Genomic DNA, 22,124 nt, shown 5'->3' on the forward strand with positions numbered 1-22,124 from the left:
TATACAGATATGTCATCCATATATCCAATGGCTTTAACTTGTTGTCCACCCCCACCCGGAATAAAAATGCCCCTAACCACCTTGTCCCGACGCAGCAGGCACAACAGTGGCTCAATGGAGCAGACAAATAAAAGTGGGGACATGGGGCAACCTTGTTTAACACCGGAAAGAAGCTCCACCTCTCTAGTTAAAAAACCATTGACTAAAATCCGGGCAGATGACTGTTTGTATAAAAGCGCAATTTTCTGAATAAAAGAATCAGGTAACCCCATCTTTCCCATAACTTTAAAAAGATAAAAGTGGGAGACCCTATCAAACGCTTTCATAAAATCCAAAGATAAAATAGCTAGTGGCTGTTTTCTATCTTTTTGAAACCAGATAAGATCACGAATTAGGTTTAGATGCTCCCAGATTGATCTCCCGGGGACACCACACACCTGATCTGGATGAATTACATTTTTAATAACTGCTTTAAGACGACCAGCAACAACTTTAGCTAAAATCTTGTAGTCTGTATTTAATAGTGAAATAGGCCTCCAATTCTCCAACTTTGATTTATCACCTTTCTTAAAAATTAATGTAATCATACTTTTACGCCATGAATATGGTAATAAATCAGCCTTAGAGGCTTCACAAACTACTTGTATAAAATCCTCCTTAATTAGATCCCAAAAGCAAAGATAAAATTCAATAGGAAGGCCATCTGATCCAGGAGCCTTACCTTTATTAAAACTCTTAAGGGTCTCTTCAATTTCACTGGGTAAAAGTTCTTTAGCTAAAAAAATCTGGTCATCTTTATTTAAAAACTGGGATAAAACATTAAGATTCTCTGTAAAAGCAGGTTCATCAACATTTTTAATACTAAAAAGATCTCTATAAAAATTAGCAGTATGCTCTAAAATGCCCTCAGTGGAAGATTGTCCTTCTAGCTCAGTAATCACTTGTTTTTTGTCACTCATTTTTTTAAAGAAAAACCTTGAGCAGGTCTCACCCTCTTCCAAATATTTCACACGGGTATTAAATATAATTTCTTTACCCTTTTGTTCCAGGAATTTTTGGATTTCTGTCTGGATCTTGGCAATCTCATCATCCACACCAGGTACTCCCCACCCCTTAAGCTTAAGGAGAGTTTGCATCCTGACATTAAAATCTTTAAAACATTTCCTTTTTTCACGTGCCTTCCTTTTACCAATTTTAATAAAAAATTCTTTAATACGGGTTTTAACACACTCCCACCACCCCAACATACTCTGATTTGGGTGTTTCCGTCTTCTCCAACTCTCATACTTTGCATAAAACTCCGCCCTTACCAGTTCGTCTTCTAATAAGAGCACATTCAATTTCCACATACCTTTTCCAACTTTTGCTTCCTGTGGAGTTTGCAATACATTGTATAGTAATACATGATCAGAAAAAATATTTTCTATTAGACCAGCATTCTTAGGTTTAAAAACATCAGAAGAGGAAAAAATAAAATCAATACGAGATGACATCCCTCTACCCCTCCATGTATGCCCAGGGTCAGTAGGGTAGGACTTTCTCCAAGCATCTAATAATTTGAGGTCCGTTGTCAAATGTTTTAACAGACTGGATGTTTTGTCTGTTCTTCCATTAGTATCACCTCCACTCCTCCCCTCCCCCAACATGACACAGTTAAAATCCCCTCCCACTATCACAGGGGACGGACCTGATAAAAACAAAGGGATGACATTAAAAAGGGAAGCACGCTCATTTTTCTCTGGGGATGCATAAACATTAATAAGACGACAGGTAAAACCATTTAAAATAACATGAGTTGATAAGGCACGACCTGGAACTATTTCAGTGATGGATAAAACATTAACATTTTGACATTTGAATAAAATCCCAACCCCGGCAGCTTTATTTTCATTGGACCCTGACCAAATAGAGGGTCCTGCTGACCAGTCCATTTTTAAGTTGGGGTATGACAAATCGTGATCAATACCGCATTCTTGCAGGAAAAAAATGTCAAAGTTCAGAGTCATTAACCAAGCAAACAAAGCAGCCCGTCTAACAGGGCTCTTTAGGCTTCTCACATTTAGTGAGGCAACACGGATTTCTGCCATGTTAGGTGTTTTTTATTGATTCATTATACTCTGAATCTGAATCAATAATTTGTGACAGAGAAGGTGAAGGAAGGGATGACACAGTTCGTAAACTGTCCGTTTCATCTGAGTCCGTGAAATCCTCAATTAAGTTAGTCCCCTCTGGGCTGAGAATTTTTGCAGCACTAGATAGAAAGACTTTACGGGACATCTGAGGCAGGTTATGCTCCTCCTGCGCCTCTTCACGACTTCTCTTACCACTGGCGCTGAGATCCATCCGATCCTCCGAATCCACCCGATCCTCACCAGGCACTGCAGCAGGTGGAATACCCGCAGACCCTCCAGGAGCACCAAGGGACATCATCTCCGGAGCAGGATGACCATCAGGACCAGCAACAGGTTCACCAACCACTGCACGACCTCTATCATCCAGGCAGGCAACAGGACATCCATCAGGAATGGTTCCAGGACATCCATCTGGACTGGCATCAGGACATCCATCTGGACTGGCATCAGGGCATCCATCTGGGTTGGCATCAGGACATCCATCTGGATTGGCATCAGGGCATCCGTCTGGATTGGCATCAGGGCATCCATCTGGATTGGCATCAGGGCATCCGTCTGGACTGGCATCAGGGCAGACATCTGGTCCAACATCTGTGCTGGCATCAGCAGGGGTATCTGGATGGACATCTGGATTCGTACCAACAGCTCCAGATTTTCGCCTCTTTTTTGGTTCCCTCTCATTTCCGCTCTGAGAAGGTGCCATCTCCCCACCAGGTGAAACCTGGACCCCTGCAGGAGTAGGCAAAGGCGTGACCTCGGCTACAGAGGCCGGGTTTTTCCGCAAAGGTACCGACAGAGCATCGACTGAGTCAGACTGTTTTTGACCTTTAGTAAGGTCCACAAAGCTTTTTCTGGGGTCACCCGGGCTGACCCTGCTGGCATCAGCAGGAACTCCTGCGGAACTAGCCGCAGGCGCCCGAGAGCCACCACGAGACCTTGTCCGCATCGGACAATTACTGAACAGGTGAGTAGACATTCCGCACCCACTGCAGGTCTTACTGTTCTTACAGTCCTTTGAGGCATGACCCCATTGTCCACAGTTGTGGCACTGACTCATCCGCTCGTTCTTACAATCGCTCTGTATGTGACCAAGGTCACCACACCTACGACACCTGAATGGTTGTCCATCATAGAAGAGGTAGCCATGGTCTCTTCCCAGCACCACTGTGGAGGGGGGGTGCATAAGGCCTTCTACACCCCCAGGGTCAAGTCTGAAGCGTACCATAAAGCGTCGTTTCCCATTCCAGAAACCACTCCGACCTTTGACGTTCCCCGTAAATCTGACAGATGTACAATATCTGCTCAGAAAAAGCTCATTATCATCTGTGGACACATGGGGGTTAAACATGTATACCACAAGGGGAACGTCAACTCCGCCATAGAGACCCGTAAAAATCACTCCGTCCAACAGCTTGCTGTTACGGTGGCCCTTAACGCATTCGTAAAAGTGCTGGCAGGCAACCTTGGTCGAGAACGTGAGAATATATGTACTCTGCCCCTTCTCCTGCAGGCAGTAAACATCATGATCTTTCACGTTCAACAGATCTCTCAAAATCTGTACATAGAACTCACGGGGGTTGTCATATCCGACGTGGTTTGCTGGAACCTCGATACGCACCGAGTTCCTGATCTGGCCGGAGCCAGTGGAAAATTGAAATGAACAAGGCATCTCACCAAAGTGGCAAAGGCTTACCGTCACCACGGGCTCGGCCTTTCGCCTGGGGATCGCAACTTGTTGCCCAGGGACTAAGCCAGCTCCCTAATAGCAGCAGGGGGGTGAAGTCCCACCAAAAGGTGAGACGATCCCCCCAGGCCAAGGAGCCGGGTACCCCGGGCACCTCTCAGCCAAGACCAAGGCAGCAACCGTTAGATCACTGCACCTGATATCAGCCAAAAGGCCGAGAAGCGATAACCAGAATTGGTTTCAAACTACGGAGCCACCCAAGGATCCTGAAAAGTCCATTTGTGGAGATGAGCTCCTGGACTCCCGTTAAGAAGACATGTTGTCAACCTCTAGATCCCTTACATGCCTGCACTTTTCGGCTTGCTGCTGCTGCAATCCACGCGTTTTAGATCTGCATAACTCCACCTCTTTAAACACAGCACCTTCACCCCCTGCTGTTCCCACCCGCCTCAACACCGTTGGAAGGGAGGAGAACCAATTAAGGCGGGGGGTGGGGTGGAACGAGCAGCTGTCTACCCTTAGCAGGAGGGCTCCTGATTACATACCTCTCCTGCTGCTGCTGCTGCTGGCTGTCCAGCAGCAGACTGAAGGTGGCTGCTGCTGTGCACAGGTATATAAAGGCTCAGAGCCTATTATGACATGCGCAGCCAGCGTTCCATTGCCACATTCCATCTACTGCAGGCAGGATACCTGGCTGGCTGAATGTCGCTGAGAAGCTCACAGAGACCGCCATAAGCAACAGTTTAACAGAATGCCACAGACTAATCAACCAAACTTTTTGGGTTGGGTTCTCTTTTATAGTCTGCAGGCATTAAATGAAAGAAGTCAGTGTCCCAGCAGAAGGAGACAACGTTTCAGAAAAGGCATTGTAGCAAACCAAAAAAGAAATTTTAAGCGCAGCAGAGTAACCAGCGCACATACCTGTTAGTTCAGGTGAGTTTAAAAGGCTGCTGTTGATAACAAGGGCATTTGCTAAATAGATGGTGCGTGTGCAACAATATACTGAAAGGTCAATTATATTGTGCAGCTTATCTCACCACCTGTAGTTATTTAGGTGAAAGCTCCAAAATGCTTGCCTAATATGTCTGTTTATCCAAAAGGAAGTAAAAAGGGAGAGCTAGAAAGATAGCATTGCATCACATTACATGGCAATGCAATGCACAGTTGCTGAAGTTGAACCAAAATGAGCTTGTAATCTGGCTTCTGCAACTTTGAACATGAAAAATCCAATGAGGAGAAGAAAAGCAAAGCCAAAGAGTCCATCCCAAAATCCGACAAACAAGCAAAATGAACAAAAAACATTGAATTCAATTCTTTCTGATTTTAGAAACTGCATTAAAGAAGGGGTGCACCGGTCCTGGAGATACTGCAATACCAGGTCAATGCGTGGAGTGGACAGAGCAAGCTCTTTTTCCATCTCCCTGTTCTAAAAATCCATTTAATATATGGTCCCCAGATAGGGGACGTATCAGATATTAAACTGATAAGAACAGATACTACACTTGATCTTAGCCAAAAGGCCGAGAAGCGATAACCAGAATTGGTTTCAAACTACGGAGCCACCCAAGGATCCTGAAAAGTCCATTTGTGGAGATGAGCTCCTGGACTCCCGTTAAGAAGACATGTTGTCAACCTCTAGATCCCTTACATGCCTGCACTTTTCGGCTTGCTGCTGCTGCAATCCACGCATTTTAGATCTGCATAACTCCACCTCTTTAAACACAGCACCTTCACCCCCTGCTGTTCCCACCCGCCTCAACACCGTTGGAAGGGAGGAGAACCAATTAAGGCGGGGGGTGGGGTGGAACGAGCAGCTGTCTACCCTTAGCAGGAGGGCTCCTGATTACATACCTCTCCTGCTGCTGCTGCTGCTGGCTGTCCAGCAGCAGACTGAAGGTGGCTGCTGCTGTGCACAGGTATATAAAGGCTCAGAGCCTATTATGACACGCGCAGCCAGCGTTCCATTGCCACATTCCATCTACTGCAGGCAGGATACCTGGCTGGCTGAATGTCGCTGAGAAGCTCACAGAGACCGCCATAAGCAACAGTTTAACAGAATGCCACAGACTAATCAACCAAACTTTTTGGGTTGGGTTCTCTTTTATAGTCTGCAGGCATTAAATGAAAGAAGTCAGTGTTCCAGCAGAAGGAGACAACGTTTCAGAAAAGGCATTGTAGCAAACCAAAAAAGAAATTTTAAGCGCAGCAGAGTAACCAGCGCACATACCTGTTAGCTCAGGTGAGTTTAAAAGGCTGCTGTTGATAACAAGGGCATTTGCTAAATAGATGGTGTGTGTGCAACAATATACTGAAAGGTCAATTATATTGTGCAGCTTATCTCACCACCTGTAGTTATTTAGGTGAAAGCTCCAAAATGCTTGCCTAATATGTCTGTTTATCCAAAAGGAAGTAAAAAGGGAGAGCTAGAAAGATAGCATTGCATCACATTACATGGCAATGCAATGCACAGTTGCTGAAGTTGAACCAAAATGAGCTTGTAATCTGGCTTCTGCAACTTTGAACATGAAAAATCCAATGAGGAGAAGAAAAGCAAAGCCAAAGAGTCCATCCCAAAATCCGACAAACAAGCAAAATGAACAAAAAACATTGAATTCAATTCTTTCTGATTTTAGAAACTGCATTAAAGAAGGGGTGCACCGGTCCTGGAGATACTGCAATACCAGGTCAATGCGTGGAGTGGACAGAGCAAGCTCTTTTTCCATCTCCCTGTTCTAAAAATCCATTTAATATATGGTCCCCAGATAGGGGACGTATCAGATATTAAACTGATAAGAACAGATACTACACTTGATCTTAGCCAAAAGGCCGAGAAGCGATAACCAGAATTGGTTTCAAACTACGGAGCCACCCAAGGATCCTGAAAAGTCCATTTGTGGAGATGAGCTCCTGGACTCCCGTTAAGAAGACATGTTGTCAACCTCTAGATCCCTTACATGCCTGCACTTTTCGGCTTGCTGCTGCTGCAATCCACGCGTTTTAGATCTGCATAACTCCACCTCTTTAAACACAGCACCTTCACCCCCTGCTGTTCCCACCCGCCTCAACACCGTTGGAAGGGAGGAGAACCAATTAAGGCGGGGGGTGGGGTGGAACGAGCAGCTGTCTACCCTTAGCAGGAGGGCTCCTGATTACATACCTCTCCTGCTGCTGCTGCTGCTGGCTGTCCAGCAGCAGACTGAAGGTGGCTGCTGCTGTGCACAGGTATATAAAGGCTCAGAGCCTATTATGACACGCGCAGCCAGCGTTCCATTGCCACATTCCATCTACTGCAGGCAGGATACCTGGCTGGCTGAATGTCGCTGAGAAGCTCACAGAGACCGCCATAAGCAACAGTTTAACAGAATGCCACAGACTAATCAACCAAACTTTTTGGGTTGGGTTCTCTTTTATAGTCTGCAGGCATTAAATGAAAGAAGTCAGTGTTCCAGCAGAAGGAGACAACGTTTCAGAAAAGGCATTGTAGCAAACCAAAAAAGAAATTTTAAGCGCAGCAGAGTAACCAGCGCACATACCTGTTAGCTCAGGTGAGTTTAAAAGGCTGCTGTTGATAACAAGGGCATTTGCTAAATAGATGGTGTGTGTGCAACAATATACTGAAAGGTCAATTATATTGTGCAGCTTATCTCACCACCTGTAGTTATTTAGGTGAAAGCTCCAAAATGCTTGCCTAATATGTCTGTTTATCCAAAAGGAAGTAAAAAGGGAGAGCTAGAAAGATAGCATTGCATCACATTACATGGCAATGCAATGCACAGTTGCTGAAGTTGAACCAAAATGAGCTTGTAATCTGGCTTCTGCAACTTTGAACATGAAAAATCCAATGAGGAGAAGAAAAGCAAAGCCAAAGAGTCCATCCCAAAATCCGACAAACAAGCAAAATGAACAAAAAACATTGAATTCAATTCTTTCTGATTTTAGAAACTGCATTAAAGAAGGGGTGCACCGGTCCTGGAGATACTGCAATACCAGGTCAATGCGTGGAGTGGACAGAGCAAGCTCTTTTTCCATCTCCCTGTTCTAAAAATCCATTTAATATATGGTCCCCAGATAGGGGACGTATCAGATATTAAACTGATAAGAACAGATACTACACTTGATCTTAGCCAAAAGGCCGAGAAGCGATAACCAGAATTGGTTTCAAACTACGGAGCCACCCAAGGATCCTGAAAAGTCCATTTGTGGAGATGAGCTCCTGGACTCCCGTTAAGAAGACATGTTGTCAACCTCTAGATCCCTTACATGCCTGCACTTTTCGGCTTGCTGCTGCTGCAATCCACGCATTTTAGATCTGCATAACTCCACCTCTTTAAACACAGCACCTTCACCCCCTGCTGTTCCCACCCGCCTCAACACCGTTGGAAGGGAGGAGAACCAATTAAGGCGGGGGGTGGGGTGGAACGAGCAGCTGTCTACCCTTAGCAGGAGGGCTCCTGATTACATACCTCTCCTGCTGCTGCTGCTGCTGGCTGTCCAGCAGCAGACTGAAGGTGGCTGCTGCTGTGCACAGGTATATAAAGGCTCAGAGCCTATTATGACACGCGCAGCCAGCGTTCCATTGCCACATTCCATCTACTGCAGGCAGGATACCTGGCTGGCTGAATGTCGCTGAGAAGCTCACAGAGACCGCCATAAGCAACAGTTTAACAGAATGCCACAGACTAATCAACCAAACTTTTTGGGTTGGGTTCTCTTTTATAGTCTGCAGGCATTAAATGAAAGAAGTCAGTGTTCCAGCAGAAGGAGACAACGTTTCAGAAAAGGCATTGTAGCAAACCAAAAAAGAAATTTTAAGCGCAGCAGAGTAACCAGCGCACATACCTGTTAGCTCAGGTGAGTTTAAAAGGCTGCTGTTGATAACAAGGGCATTTGCTAAATAGATGGTGTGTGTGCAACAATATACTGAAAGGTCAATTATATTGTGCAGCTTATCTCACCACCTGTAGTTATTTAGGTGAAAGCTCCAAAATGCTTGCCTAATATGTCTGTTTATCCAAAAGGAAGTAAAAAGGGAGAGCTAGAAAGATAGCATTGCATCACATTACATGGCAATGCAATGCACAGTTGCTGAAGTTGAACCAAAATGAGCTTGTAATCTGGCTTCTGCAACTTTGAACATGAAAAATCCAATGAGGAGAAGAAAAGCAAAGCCAAAGAGTCCATCCCAAAATCCGACAAACAAGCAAAATGAACAAAAAACATTGAATTCAATTCTTTCTGATTTTAGAAACTGCATTAAAGAAGGGGTGCACCGGTCCTGGAGATACTGCAATACCAGGTCAATGCGTGGAGTGGACAGAGCAAGCTCTTTTTCCATCTCCCTGTTCTAAAAATCCATTTAATATATGGTCCCCAGATAGGGGACGTATCAGATATTAAACTGATAAGAACAGATACTACACTTGATCTTAGCCAAAAGGCCGAGAAGCGATAACCAGAATTGGTTTCAAACTACGGAGCCACCCAAGGATCCTGAAAAGTCCATTTGTGGAGATGAGCTCCTGGACTCCCGTTAAGAAGACATGTTGTCAACCTCTAGATCCCTTACATGCCTGCACTTTTCGGCTTGCTGCTGCTGCAATCCACGCGTTTTAGATCTGCATAACTCCACCTCTTTAAACACAGCACCTTCACCCCCTGCTGTTCCCACCCGCCTCAACACCGTTGGAAGGGAGGAGAACCAATTAAGGCGGGGGGTGGGGTGGAACGAGCAGCTGTCTACCCTTAGCAGGAGGGCTCCTGATTACATACCTCTCCTGCTGCTGCTGCTGCTGGCTGTCCAGCAGCAGACTGAAGGTGGCTGCTGCTGTGCACAGGTATATAAAGGCTCAGAGCCTATTATGACACGCGCAGCCAGCGTTCCATTGCCACATTCCATCTACTGCAGGCAGGATACCTGGCTGGCTGAATGTCGCTGAGAAGCTCACAGAGACCGCCATAAGCAACAGTTTAACAGAATGCCACAGACTAATCAACCAAACTTTTTGGGTTGGGTTCTCTTTTATAGTCTGCAGGCATTAAATGAAAGAAGTCAGTGTTCCAGCAGAAGGAGACAACGTTTCAGAAAAGGCATTGTAGCAAACCAAAAAAGAAATTTTAAGCGCAGCAGAGTAACCAGCGCACATACCTGTTAGCTCAGGTGAGTTTAAAAGGCTGCTGTTGATAACAAGGGCATTTGCTAAATAGATGGTGTGTGTGCAACAATATACTGAAAGGTCAATTATATTGTGCAGCTTATCTCACCACCTGTAGTTATTTAGGTGAAAGCTCCAAAATGCTTGCCTAATATGTCTGTTTATCCAAAAGGAAGTAAAAAGGGAGAGCTAGAAAGATAGCATTGCATCACATTACATGGCAATGCAATGCACAGTTGCTGAAGTTGAACCAAAATGAGCTTGTAATCTGGCTTCTGCAACTTTGAACATGAAAAATCCAATGAGGAGAAGAAAAGCAAAGCCAAAGAGTCCATCCCAAAATCCGACAAACAAGCAAAATGAACAAAAAACATTGAATTCAATTCTTTCTGATTTTAGAAACTGCATTAAAGAAGGGGTGCACCGGTCCTGGAGATACTGCAATACCAGGTCAATGCGTGGAGTGGACAGAGCAAGCTCTTTTTCCATCTCCCTGTTCTAAAAATCCATTTAATATATGGTCCCCAGATAGGGGACGTATCAGATATTAAACTGATAAGAACAGATACTACACTTGATCTTAGCCAAAAGGCCGAGAAGCGATAACCAGAATTGGTTTCAAACTACGGAGCCACCCAAGGATCCTGAAAAGTCCATTTGTGGAGATGAGCTCCTGGACTCCCGTTAAGAAGACATGTTGTCAACCTCTAGATCCCTTACATGCCTGCACTTTTCGGCTTGCTGCTGCTGCAATCCACGCGTTTTAGATCTGCATAACTCCACCTCTTTAAACACAGCACCTTCACCCCCTGCTGTTCCCACCCGCCTCAACACCGTTGGAAGGGAGGAGAACCAATTAAGGCGGGGGGTGGGGTGGAACGAGCAGCTGTCTACCCTTAGCAGGAGGGCTCCTGATTACATACCTCTCCTGCTGCTGCTGCTGCTGGCTGTCCAGCAGCAGACTGATGGTGGCTGCTGCTGTGCACAGGTATATAAAGGCTCAGAGCCTATTATGACACGCGCAGCCAGCGTTCCATTGCCACATTCCATCTACTGCAGGCAGGATACCTGGCTGGCTGAATGTCGCTGAGAAGCTCACAGAGACGGCCATAAGCAACAGTTTAACAGAATGCCACAGACTAATCAACCAAACTTTTTGGGTTGGGTTCTCTTTTATAGTCTGCAGGCATTAAATGAAAGAAGTCAGTGTTCCAGCAGAAGGAGACAACGTTTCAGAAAAGGCATTGTAGCAAACCAAAAAAGAAATTTTAAGCGCAGCAGAGTAACCAGCGCACATACCTGTTAGCTCAGGTGAGTTTAAAAGGCTGCTGTTGATAACAAGGGCATTTGCTAAATAGATGGTGTGTGTGCAACAATATACTGAAAGGTCAATTATATTGTGCAGCTTATCTCACCACCTGTAGTTATTTAGGTGAAAGCTCCAAAATGCTTGCCTAATATGTCTGTTTATCCAAAAGGAAGTAAAAAGGGAGAGCTAGAAAGATAGCATTGCATCACATTACATGGCAATGCAATGCACAGTTGCTGAAGTTGAACCAAAATGAGCTTGTAATCTGGCTTCTGCAACTTTGAACATGAAAAATCCAATGAGGAGAAGAAAAGCAAAGCCAAAGAGTCCATCCCAAAATCCGACAAACAAGCAAAATGAACAAAAAACATTGAATTCAATTCTTTCTGATTTTAGAAACTGCATTAAAGAAGGGGTGCACCGGTCCTGGAGATACTGCAATACCAGGTCAATGCGTGGAGTGGACAGAGCAAGCTCTTTTTCCATCTCCCTGTTCTAAAAATCCATTTAATATATGGTCCCCAGATAGGGGACGTATCAGATATTAAACTGATAAGAACAGATACTACACTTGATCTTAGCCAAAAGGCCGAGAAGCGATAACCAGAATTGGTTTCAAACTACGGAGCCACCCAAGGATCCTGAAAAGTCCATTTGTGGAGATGAGCTCCTGGACTCCCGTTAAGAAGACATGTTGTCAACCTCTAGATCCCTTACATGCCTGCACTTTTCGGCTTGCTGCTGCTGCAATCCACGCGTTTTAGATCTGCATAACTCCACCTCTTTAAACACAGCACCTTCACCCCCTGCTGTTCCCACCCGCCTCAACACCGTTGGAAGGGAGGAGAACCAATTAAGGCGGGGGGTGGGGTGGAACGAGCAGCTGTCTACCCTTAGCAGGAGGGCTCCTGATTACATACCTCTCCTGCTGCTGCTGCTGGCTGTCCAGCAGCAGACTGAAGGTGGCTGCTGCTGTGCACAGGTATATAAAGGCTCAGAGCCTATTATGACACGCGCAGCCAGCGTTCCATTGCCACATTCCATCTACTGCAGGCAGGATACCTGGCTGGCTGAATGTCGCTGAGAAGCTCACAGAGACCGCCATAAGCAACAGTTTAACAGAATGCCACAGACTAATCAACCAAACTTTTTGGGTTGGGGTCTCTTTTATAGTCTGCAGGCATTAAATGAAAGAAGTCAGTGTTCCAGCAGAAGGAGACAACGTTTCAGAAAAGGCATTGTAGCAAACCAAAAAAGAAATTTTAAGCGCAGCAGAGTAACCAGCGCACATACCTGTTAGCTCAGGTGAGTTTAAAAGGCTGCTGTTGATAACAAGGGCATTTGCTAAATAGATGGTGTGTGTGCAACAATATACTGAAAGGTCAATTATATTGTGCAGCTTATCTCACCACCTGTAGTTATTTAGGTGAAAGCTCCAAAATGCTTGCCTAATATGTCTGTTTATCCAAAAGGAAGTAAAAAGGGAGAGCTAGAAAGATAGCATTGCATCACATTACATGGCAATGCAATGCACAGTTGCTGAAGTTGAACCAAAATGAGCTTGTAATCTGGCTTCTGCAACTTTGAACTTGAAAAATCCAATGAGGAGAAGAAAAGCAAAGCCAAAGAGTCCATCCCAAAATCCGACAAACAAGCAAAATGAACAAAAAACATTGAATTCAATTCTTTCTGATTTTAGAAACTGCATTAAAGAAGGGGTGCACCGGTCCTGGAGATACTGCAATACCAGGTCAATGCGTGGAGTGGACAGAGCAAGCTCTTTTTCCATCTCCCTGTTCTAAAAATCCATTTAATATATGGTCCCCAGATAGGGGACGTATCAGATATTAAACTGATAAGAACAGATACTACACTTGATCTTAGCCAAAAGGCCGAGAAGCGATAACCAGAATTGGTTTCAAACTACGGAGCCACCCAAGGATCCTGAAAAGTCCATTTGTGGAGATGAGCTCCTGGACTCCCGTTAAGAAGACATGTTGTCAACCTCTAGATCCCTTACATGCCTGCACTTTTCGGCTTGCTGCTGCTGCAATCCACGCGTTTTAGATCTGCATAACTCCACCTCTTTAAACACAGCACCTTCACCCCCTGCTGTTCCCACCCGCCTCAACACCGTTGGAAGGGAGGAGAACCAATTAAGGCGGGGGGTGGGGTGGAACGAGCAGCTGTCTACCCTTAGCAGGAGGGCTCCTGATTACATACCTCTCCTGCTGCTGCTGCTGCTGGCTGTCCAGCAGCAGACTGAAGGTGGCTGCTGCTGTGCACAGGTATATAAAGGCTCAGAGCCTATTATGAAACGCGCAGCCAGCGTTCCATTGCCACATTCCATCTACTGCAGGCAGGATACCTGGCTGGCTGAATGTCGCTGAGAAGCTCACAGAGACCGCCATAAGCAACAGTTTAACAGAATGCCACAGACTAATCAACCAAACTTTTTGGGTTGGGTTCTCTTTTATAGTCTGCAGGCATTAAATGAAAGAAGTCAGTGTTCCAGCAGAAGGAGACAACGTTTCAGAAAAGGCATTGTAGCAAACCAAAAAAGAAATTTTAAGCGCAGCAGAGTAACCAGCGCACATACCTGTTAGCTCAGGTGAGTTTAAAAGGCTGCTGTTGATAACAAGGGCATTTGCTAAATAGATGGTGTGTGTGCAACAATATACTGAAAGGTCAATTATATTGTGCAGCTTATCTCACCACCTGTAGTTATTTAGGTGAAAGCTCCAAAATGCTTGCCTAATATGTCTGTTTATCCAAAAGGAAGTAAAAAGGGAGAGCTAGAAAGATAGCATTGCATCACATTACATGGCAATGCAATGCACAGTTGCTGAAGTTGAACCAAAATGAGCTTGTAATCTGGCTTCTGCAACTTTGAACATGAAAAATCCAATGAGGAGAAGAAAAGCAAAGCCAAAGAGTCCATCCCAAAATCCGACAAACAAGCAAAATGAACAAAAAACATTGAATTCAATTCTTTCTGATTTTAGAAACTGCATTAAAGAAGGGGTGCACCGGTCCTGGAGATACTGCAATACCAGGTCAATGCGTGGAGTGGACAGAGCAAGCTCTTTTTCCATCTCCCTGTTCTAAAAATCCATTTAATATATGGTCCCCAGATAGGGGACGTATCAGATATTAAACTGATAAGAACAGATACTACACTTGATCTTAGCCAAAAGGCCGAGAAGCGATAACCAGAATTGGTTTCAAACTACGGAGCCACCCAAGGATCCTGAAAAGTCCATTTGTGGAGATGAGCTCCTGGACTCCCGTTAAGAAGACATGTTGTCAACCTCTAGATCCCTTACATGCCTGCACTTTTCGGCTTGCTGCTGCTGCAATCCACGCGTTTTAGATCTGCATAACTCCACCTCTTTAAACACAGCACCTTCACCCCCTGCTGTTCCCACCCGCCTCAACACCGTTGGAAGGGAGGAGAACCAATTAAGGCGGGGGGTGGGGTGGAACGAGCAGCTGTCTACCCTTAGCAGGAGGGCTCCTGATTACATACCTCTCCTGCTGCTGCTGCTGCTCCTGGCTGTCCAGCAGCAGACTGAAGGTGGCTGCTGCTGTGCACAGGTATATAAAGGCTCAGAGCCTATTATGACACGCGCAGCCAGCGTTCCATTGCCACATTCCATCTACTGCAGGCAGGATACCTGGCTGGCTGAATGTCGCTGAGAAGCTCACAGAGACCGCCATAAGCAACAGTTTAACAGAATGCCACAGACTAATCAACCAAACTTTTTGGGTTGGGTTCTCTTTTATAGTCTGCAGGCATTAAATGAAAGAAGTCAGTGTTCCAGCAGAAGGAGACAACGTTTCAGAAAAGGCATTGTAGCAAACCAAAAAAGAAATTTTAAGCGCAGCAGAGTAACCAGCGCACATACCTGTTAGCTCAGGTGAGTTTAAAAGGCTGCTGTTGATAACAAGGGCATTTGCTAAATAGATGGTGTGTGTGCAACAATATACTGAAAGGTCAATTATATTGTGCAGCTTATCTCACCACCTGTAGTTATTTAGGTGAAAGCTCCAAAATGCTTGCCTAATATGTCTGTTTATCCAAAAGGAAGTAAAAAGGGAGAGCTAGAAAGATAGCATTGCATCACATTACATGGCAATGCAATGCACAGTTGCTGAAGTTGAACCAAAATGAGCTTGTAATCTGGCTTCTGCAACTTTGAACATGAAAAATCCAATGAGGAGAAGAAAAGCAAAGCCAAAGAGTCCATCCCAAAATCCGACAAACAAGCAAAATGAACAAAAAACATTGAATTCAATTCTTTCTGATTTTAGAAACTGCATTAAAGAAGGGGTGCACCGGTCCTGGAGATACTGCAATACCAGGTCAATGCGTGGAGTGGACAGAGCAAGCTCTTTTTCCATCTCCCTGTTCTAAAAATCCATTTAATATATGGTCCCCAGATAGGGGACGTATCAGATATTAAACTGATAAGAACAGATACTACACTTGATCTTAGCCAAAAGGCCGAGAAGCGATAACCAGAATTGGTTTCAAACTACGGAGCCACCCAAGGATCCTGAAAAGTCCATTTGTGGAGATGAGCTCCTGGACTCCCGTTAAGAAGACATGTTGTCAACCTCTAGATCCCTTACATGCCTGCACTTTTCGGCTTGCTGCTGCTGCAATCCACGCGTTTTAGATCTGCATAACTCCACCTCTTTAAACACAGCACCTTCACCCCCTGCTGTTCCCACCCGCCTCAACACCGTTGGAAGGGAGGAGAACGAATTAAGGCGGGGGGTGGGGTGGAACGAGCAGCTGTCTACCCTTAGCAGGAGGGCTCCTGATTACATACCTCTCCTGCTGCTGCTGCTGGCTGTCCAGCAGCAGACTGAAGGTGGCTGCTGCTGTGCACAGGTATATAAAGGCTCAGAGCCTATTATGACACGCGCAGCCAGCGTTCCATTGCCACATTCCATCTACTGCAGGCAGGATACCTGGCTGGCTGAATGTCGCTGAGAAGCTCACAGAGACCGCCATAAGCAACAGTTTAACAGAATGCCACAGACTAATCAACCAAACTTTTTGGGTTGGGGTCTCTTTTATAGTCTGCAGGCATTAAATGAAAGAAGTCAGTGTTCCAGCAGAAGGAGACAACGTTTCAGAAAAGGCATTGTAGCAAACCAAAAAAGAAATTTTAAGCGCAGCAGAGTAACCAGCGCACATACCTGTTAGCTCAGGTGAGTTTAAAAGGCTGCTGTTGATAACAAGGGCATTTGCTAAATAGATGGTGTGTGTGCAACAATATACTGAAAGGTCAATTATATTGTGCAGCTTATCTCACCACCTGTAGTTATTTAGGTGAAAGCTCCAAAATGCTTGCCTAATATGTCTGTTTATCCAAAAGGAAGTAAAAAGGGAGAGCTAGAAAGATAGCATTGCATCACATTACATGGCAATGCAATGCACAGTTGCTGAAGTTGAACCAAAATGAGCTTGTAATCTGGCTTCTGCAACTTTGAACTTGAAAAATCCAATGAGGAGAAGAAAAGCAAAGCCAAAGAGTCCATCCCAAAATCCGACAAACAAGCAAAATGAACAAAAAACATTGAATTCAATTCTTTCTGATTTTAGAAACTGCATTAAAGAAGGGGTGCACCGGTCCTGGAGATACTGCAATACCAGGTCAATGCGTGGAGTGGACAGAGCAAGCTCTTTTTCCATCTCCCTGTTCTAAAAATCCATTTAATATATGGTCCCCAGATAGGGGACGTATCAGATATTAAACTGATAAGAACAGATACTACACTTGATCTTAGCCAAAAGGCCGAGAAGCGATAACCAGAATTGGTTTCAAACTACGGAGCCACCCAAGGATCCTGAAAAGTCCATTTGTGGAGATGAGCTCCTGGACTCCCGTTAAGAAGACATGTTGTCAACCTCTAGATCCCTTACATGCCTGCACTTTTCGGCTTGCTGCTGCTGCAATCCACGCGTTTTAGATCTGCATAACTCCACCTCTTTAAACACAGCACCTTCACCCCCTGCTGTTCCCACCCGCCTCAACACCGTTGGAAGGGAGGAGAACCAATTAAGGCGGGGGGTGGGGTGGAACGAGCAGCTGTCTACCCTTAGCAGGAGGGCTCCTGATTACATACCTCTCCTGCTGCTGCTGCTGCTGGCTGTCCAGCAGCAGACTGAAGGTGGCTGCTGCTGTGCACAGGTATATAAAGGCTCAGAGCCTATTATGAAACGCGCAGCCAGCGTTCCATTGCCACATTCCATCTACTGCAGGCAGGATACCTGGCTGGCTGAATGTCGCTGAGAAGCTCACAGAGACCGCCATAAGCAACAGTTTAACAGAATGCCACAGACTAATCAACCAAACTTTTTGGGTTGGGTTCTCTTTTATAGTCTGCAGGCATTAAATGAAAGAAGTCAGTGTTCCAGCAGAAGGAGACAACGTTTCAGAAAAGGCATTGTAGCAAACCAAAAAAGAAATTTTAAGCGCAGCAGAGTAACCAGCGCACATACCTGTTAGCTCAGGTGAGTTTAAAAGGCTGCTGTTGATAACAAGGGCATTTGCTAAATAGATGGTGTGTGTGCAACAATATACTGAAAGGTCAATTATATTGTGCAGCTTATCTCACCACCTGTAGTTATTTAGGTGAAAGCTCCAAAATGCTTGCCTAATATGTCTGTTTATCCAAAAGGAAGTAAAAAGGGAGAGCTAGAAAGATAGCATTGCATCACATTACATGGCAATGCAATGCACAGTTGCTGAAGTTGAACCAAAATGAGCTTGTAATCTGGCTTCTGCAACTTTGAACATGAAAAATCCAATGAGGAGAAGAAAAGCAAAGCCAAAGAGTCCATCCCAAAATCCGACAAACAAGCAAAATGAACAAAAAACATTGAATTCAATTCTTTCTGATTTTAGAAACTGCATTAAAGAAGGGGTGCACCGGTCCTGGAGATACTGCAATACCAGGTCAATGCGTGGAGTGGACAGAGCAAGCTCTTTTTCCATCTCCCTGTTCTAAAAATCCATTTAATATATGGTCCCCAGATAGGGGACGTATCAGATATTAAACTGATAAGAACAGATACTACACTTGATCTTAGCCAAAAGGCCGAGAAGCGATAACCAGAATTGGTTTCAAACTACGGAGCCACCCAAGGATCCTGAAAAGTCCATTTGTGGAGATGAGCTCCTGGACTCCCGTTAAGAAGACATGTTGTCAACCTCTAGATCCCTTACATGCCTGCACTTTTCGGCTTGCTGCTGCTGCAATCCACGCGTTTTAGATCTGCATAACTCCACCTCTTTAAACACAGCACCTTCACCCCCTGCTGTTCCCACCCGCCTCAACACCGTTGGAAGGGAGGAGAACCAATTAAGGCGGGGGGTGGGGTGGAACGAGCAGCTGTCTACCCTTAGCAGGAGGGCTCCTGATTACATACCTCTCCTGCTGCTGCTGCTGCTCCTGGCTGTCCAGCAGCAGACTGAAGGTGGCTGCTGCTGTGCACAGGTATATAAAGGCTCAGAGCCTATTATGACACGCGCAGCCAGCGTTCCATTGCCACATTCCATCTACTGCAGGCAGGATACCTGGCTGGCTGAATGTCGCTGAGAAGCTCACAGAGACCGCCATAAGCAACAGTTTAACAGAATGCCACAGACTAATCAACCAAACTTTTTGGGTTGGGTTCTCTTTTATAGTCTGCAGGCATTAAATGAAAGAAGTCAGTGTTCCAGCAGAAGGAGACAACGTTTCAGAAAAGGCATTGTAGCAAACCAAAAAAGAAATTTTAAGCGCAGCAGAGTAACCAGCGCACATACCTGTTAGCTCAGGTGAGTTTAAAAGGCTGCTGTTGATAACAAGGGCATTTGCTAAATAGATGGTGTGTGTGCAACAATATACTGAAAGGTCAATTATATTGTGCAGCTTATCTCACCACCTGTAGTTATTTAGGTGAAAGCTCCAAAATGCTTGCCTAATATGTCTGTTTATCCAAAAGGAAGTAAAAAGGGAGAGCTAGAAAGATAGCATTGCATCACATTACATGGCAATGCAATGCACAGTTGCTGAAGTTGAACCAAAATGAGCTTGTAATCTGGCTTCTGCAACTTTGAACATGAAAAATCCAATGAGGAGAAGAAAAGCAAAGCCAAAGAGTCCATCCCAAAATCCGACAAACAAGCAAAATGAACAAAAAACATTGAATTCAATTCTTTCTGATTTTAGAAACTGCATTAAAGAAGGGGTGCACCGGTCCTGGAGATACTGCAATACCAGGTCAATGCGTGGAGTGGACAGAGCAAGCTCTTTTTCCATCTCCCTGTTCTAAAAATCCATTTAATATATGGTCCCCAGATAGGGGACGTATCAGATATTAAACTGATAAGAACAGATACTACACTTGATCTTAGCCAAAAGGCCGAGAAGCGATAACCAGAATTGGTTTCAAACTACGGAGCCACCCAAGGATCCTGAAAAGTCCATTTGTGGAGATGAGCTCCTGGACTCCCGTTAAGAAGACATGTTGTCAACCTCTAGATCCCTTACATGCCTGCACTTTTCGGCTTGCTGCTGCTGCAATCCACGCGTTTTAGATCTGCATAACTCCACCTCTTTAAACACAGCACCTTCACCCCCTGCTGTTCCCACCCGCCTCAACACCGTTGGAAGGGAGGAGAACGAATTAAGGCGGGGGGTGGGGTGGAACGAGCAGCTGTCTACCCTTAGCAGGAGGGCTCCTGATTACATACCTCTCCTGCTGCTGCTGCTGCTGGCTGTCCAGCAGCAGACTGAAGGTGGCTGCTGCTGTGCACAGGTATATAAAGGCTCAGAGCCTATTATGACACGCGCAGCCAGCGTTCCATTGCCACATTCCATCTACTGCAGGCAGGATACCTGGCTGGCTGAATGTCGCTGAGAAGCTCACAGAGACCGCCATAAGCAACAGTTTAACAGAATGCCACAGACTAATCAACCAAACTTTTTGGGTTGGGTTCTCTTTTATAGTCTGCAGGCATTAAATGAAAGAAGTCAGTGTTCCAGCAGAAGGAGACAACGTTTCAGAAAAGGCATTGTAGCAAACCAAAAAAGAAATTTTAAGCGCAGCAGAGTAACCAGCGCACATACCTGTTAGCTCAGGTGAGTTTAAAAGGCTGCTGTTGATAACAAGGGCATTTGCTAAATAGATGGTGTGTGTGCAACAATATACTGAAAGGTCAATTATATTGTGCAGCTTATCTCACCACCTGTAGTTATTTAGGTGAAAGCTCCAAAATGCTTGCCTAATATGTCTGTTTATCCAAAAGGAAGTAAAAAGGGAGAGCTAGAAAGATAGCATTGCATCACATTACATGGCAATGCAATGCACAGTTGCTGAAGTTGAACCAAAATGAGCTTGTAATCTGGCTTCTGCAACTTTGAACATGAAAAATCCAATGAGGAGAAGAAAAGCAAAGCCAAAGAGTCCATCCCAAAATCCGACAAACAAGCAAAATGAACAAAAAACATTGAATTCAATTCTTTCTGATTTTAGAAACTGCATTAAAGAAGGGGTGCACCGGTCCTGGAGATACTGCAATACCAGGTCAATGCGTGGAGTGGACAGAGCAAGCTCTTTTTCCATCTCCCTGTTCTAAAAATCCATTTAATATATGGTCCCCAGATAGGGGACGTATCAGATATTAAACTGATAAGAACAGATTTTTTTTTTTTTTTTTTTTTTCTCCTCAGACGAGGAAATTCCACAGTCTATGGAAACCAGACAAAGGAAAATTCCATCAAAACAGCTGCGTCAAATCCAATACGCAATTTGCTGTCCCCATCATCATCGGAAATATTTATTTCATATTTCAAAACAACAATAAAAAAAATCAAGAGGTACTAACAATATATCTCCACTTTTTAACTTTCCATATTCCCTCCGCATCCACTTCCCCTCTCCTCTTTTTGTCCCATAGGAAACACACATACATCTTCCCCAAAATCACCTTCACACTATCCTTTACAGCAATTTCCTTCCTTTTAAACACATACACATTCCTCACATCCCATAACACTTCCTTTATACATGCAAGCATCAACCACAAGACTCTTTCCTTCGTCCCATCACATATTCCCAAACCAAACATAAACAACTCAAAAGACAACAAATTCACACCACACAATTCTTTACACAAAGGCCCCATTCTCCCAATCACATCTCTAGCATACTGGCAATTCCAAAAAACATGCAACACACTTTCCCTTCCACCACAGCCATTTCTTGGACACATTTCACTCCTCACCAAACCTCTATTCCTCTGAAACTCTCTCACAGGTAATACTCCATGTAAAGACTGCCACACAACTTCACTCTGTTTGTTGGTCATACCACTCATCCGCACTTTCTTCCAAACCTTCTGCACATCACCACCCCTAACCATATTTATTCCACATTCTACCTCTCTACATTCAATCATCCTATACACAGCCTTCTTATTCTCCAGCAATCTCACATCTGCATCACACAGTTCATACCTCACCAAAAACTTATAAACCCACACATACCATACAGGCACCTCAAAAGCAATCGGACATCGCAAATCCCTTTCTTGCCACTTTAAACGAAACAAATACGCTCCAAATAAATACCTACTCATACATGAAAACTTTCCATCCGCCCTAATCACTTTCAAAACAAACACAACGATATTCACACCAAAAAACACGTCCAAATTCGGAAAACCCAAACCACCTTTTTCCACTCTTTTAACCAAAATTTCTCTCCTAGCTCTCTCCATTTTCGAGTTCCACAAAAAAACAAATAAAATTCTATTCAAGCTTCTCATACACATATATCCTGG

General features: G+C 44.6%; 13 non-coding genes across 13 annotated transcripts; all 13 read right to left on the reverse strand.

Annotated features, from left to right (window-relative positions):
- Nucleotides 1-5,157: 5,157 nt before the first annotated feature.
- LOC141223204 (U2 spliceosomal RNA) lies at nucleotides 5,158-5,348 on the reverse strand. Its single transcript, XR_012290841.1, has one exon. It is a non-coding gene; the product is annotated as a U2 spliceosomal RNA (small nuclear RNA).
- Nucleotides 5,349-6,463: 1,115 nt separating this feature from the next.
- Nucleotides 6,464-6,654, reverse strand: LOC141223206 (U2 spliceosomal RNA). Its single transcript, XR_012290843.1, has one exon. It is a non-coding gene; the product is annotated as a U2 spliceosomal RNA (small nuclear RNA).
- Nucleotides 6,655-7,769: 1,115 nt separating this feature from the next.
- LOC141223207 (U2 spliceosomal RNA) lies at nucleotides 7,770-7,960 on the reverse strand. The gene has a single exon (XR_012290844.1). It is a non-coding gene; the product is annotated as a U2 spliceosomal RNA (small nuclear RNA).
- Nucleotides 7,961-9,075: 1,115 nt separating this feature from the next.
- LOC141223208 (U2 spliceosomal RNA) lies at nucleotides 9,076-9,266 on the reverse strand. The gene has a single exon (XR_012290845.1). It is a non-coding gene; the product is annotated as a U2 spliceosomal RNA (small nuclear RNA).
- Nucleotides 9,267-10,381: 1,115 nt separating this feature from the next.
- LOC141223209 (U2 spliceosomal RNA) lies at nucleotides 10,382-10,572 on the reverse strand. Its single transcript, XR_012290846.1, has one exon. It is a non-coding gene; the product is annotated as a U2 spliceosomal RNA (small nuclear RNA).
- A 1,115-nt stretch (nucleotides 10,573-11,687) lies between these two features.
- On the reverse strand, nucleotides 11,688-11,878 carry LOC141223210 (U2 spliceosomal RNA). Its single transcript, XR_012290847.1, has one exon. It is a non-coding gene; the product is annotated as a U2 spliceosomal RNA (small nuclear RNA).
- Nucleotides 11,879-12,990: 1,112 nt separating this feature from the next.
- Nucleotides 12,991-13,181, reverse strand: LOC141223211 (U2 spliceosomal RNA). The gene has a single exon (XR_012290848.1). It is a non-coding gene; the product is annotated as a U2 spliceosomal RNA (small nuclear RNA).
- Nucleotides 13,182-14,296: 1,115 nt separating this feature from the next.
- LOC141223212 (U2 spliceosomal RNA) lies at nucleotides 14,297-14,487 on the reverse strand. Its single transcript, XR_012290849.1, has one exon. It is a non-coding gene; the product is annotated as a U2 spliceosomal RNA (small nuclear RNA).
- A 1,118-nt stretch (nucleotides 14,488-15,605) lies between these two features.
- Nucleotides 15,606-15,796, reverse strand: LOC141223213 (U2 spliceosomal RNA). Its single transcript, XR_012290850.1, has one exon. It is a non-coding gene; the product is annotated as a U2 spliceosomal RNA (small nuclear RNA).
- A 1,112-nt stretch (nucleotides 15,797-16,908) lies between these two features.
- LOC141223214 (U2 spliceosomal RNA) lies at nucleotides 16,909-17,099 on the reverse strand. The gene has a single exon (XR_012290851.1). It is a non-coding gene; the product is annotated as a U2 spliceosomal RNA (small nuclear RNA).
- A 1,115-nt stretch (nucleotides 17,100-18,214) lies between these two features.
- On the reverse strand, nucleotides 18,215-18,405 carry LOC141223216 (U2 spliceosomal RNA). Its single transcript, XR_012290852.1, has one exon. It is a non-coding gene; the product is annotated as a U2 spliceosomal RNA (small nuclear RNA).
- Nucleotides 18,406-19,523: 1,118 nt separating this feature from the next.
- Nucleotides 19,524-19,714, reverse strand: LOC141223218 (U2 spliceosomal RNA). Its single transcript, XR_012290854.1, has one exon. It is a non-coding gene; the product is annotated as a U2 spliceosomal RNA (small nuclear RNA).
- Nucleotides 19,715-20,829: 1,115 nt separating this feature from the next.
- LOC141223499 (U2 spliceosomal RNA) lies at nucleotides 20,830-21,022 on the reverse strand. Its single transcript, XR_012291109.1, has one exon. It is a non-coding gene; the product is annotated as a U2 spliceosomal RNA (small nuclear RNA).
- Nucleotides 21,023-22,124: the final 1,102 nt, after the last annotated feature.

The sequence above is a fragment of the Phyllobates terribilis genome, unplaced genomic scaffold (assembly GCF_046119375.1).
Source record: "Phyllobates terribilis strain yellow unplaced genomic scaffold, ASM4611937v1 Scaffold_376__1_contigs__length_1858288, whole genome shotgun sequence".
Lineage (NCBI taxonomy): Eukaryota > Metazoa > Chordata > Amphibia > Anura > Dendrobatidae > Phyllobates > Phyllobates terribilis.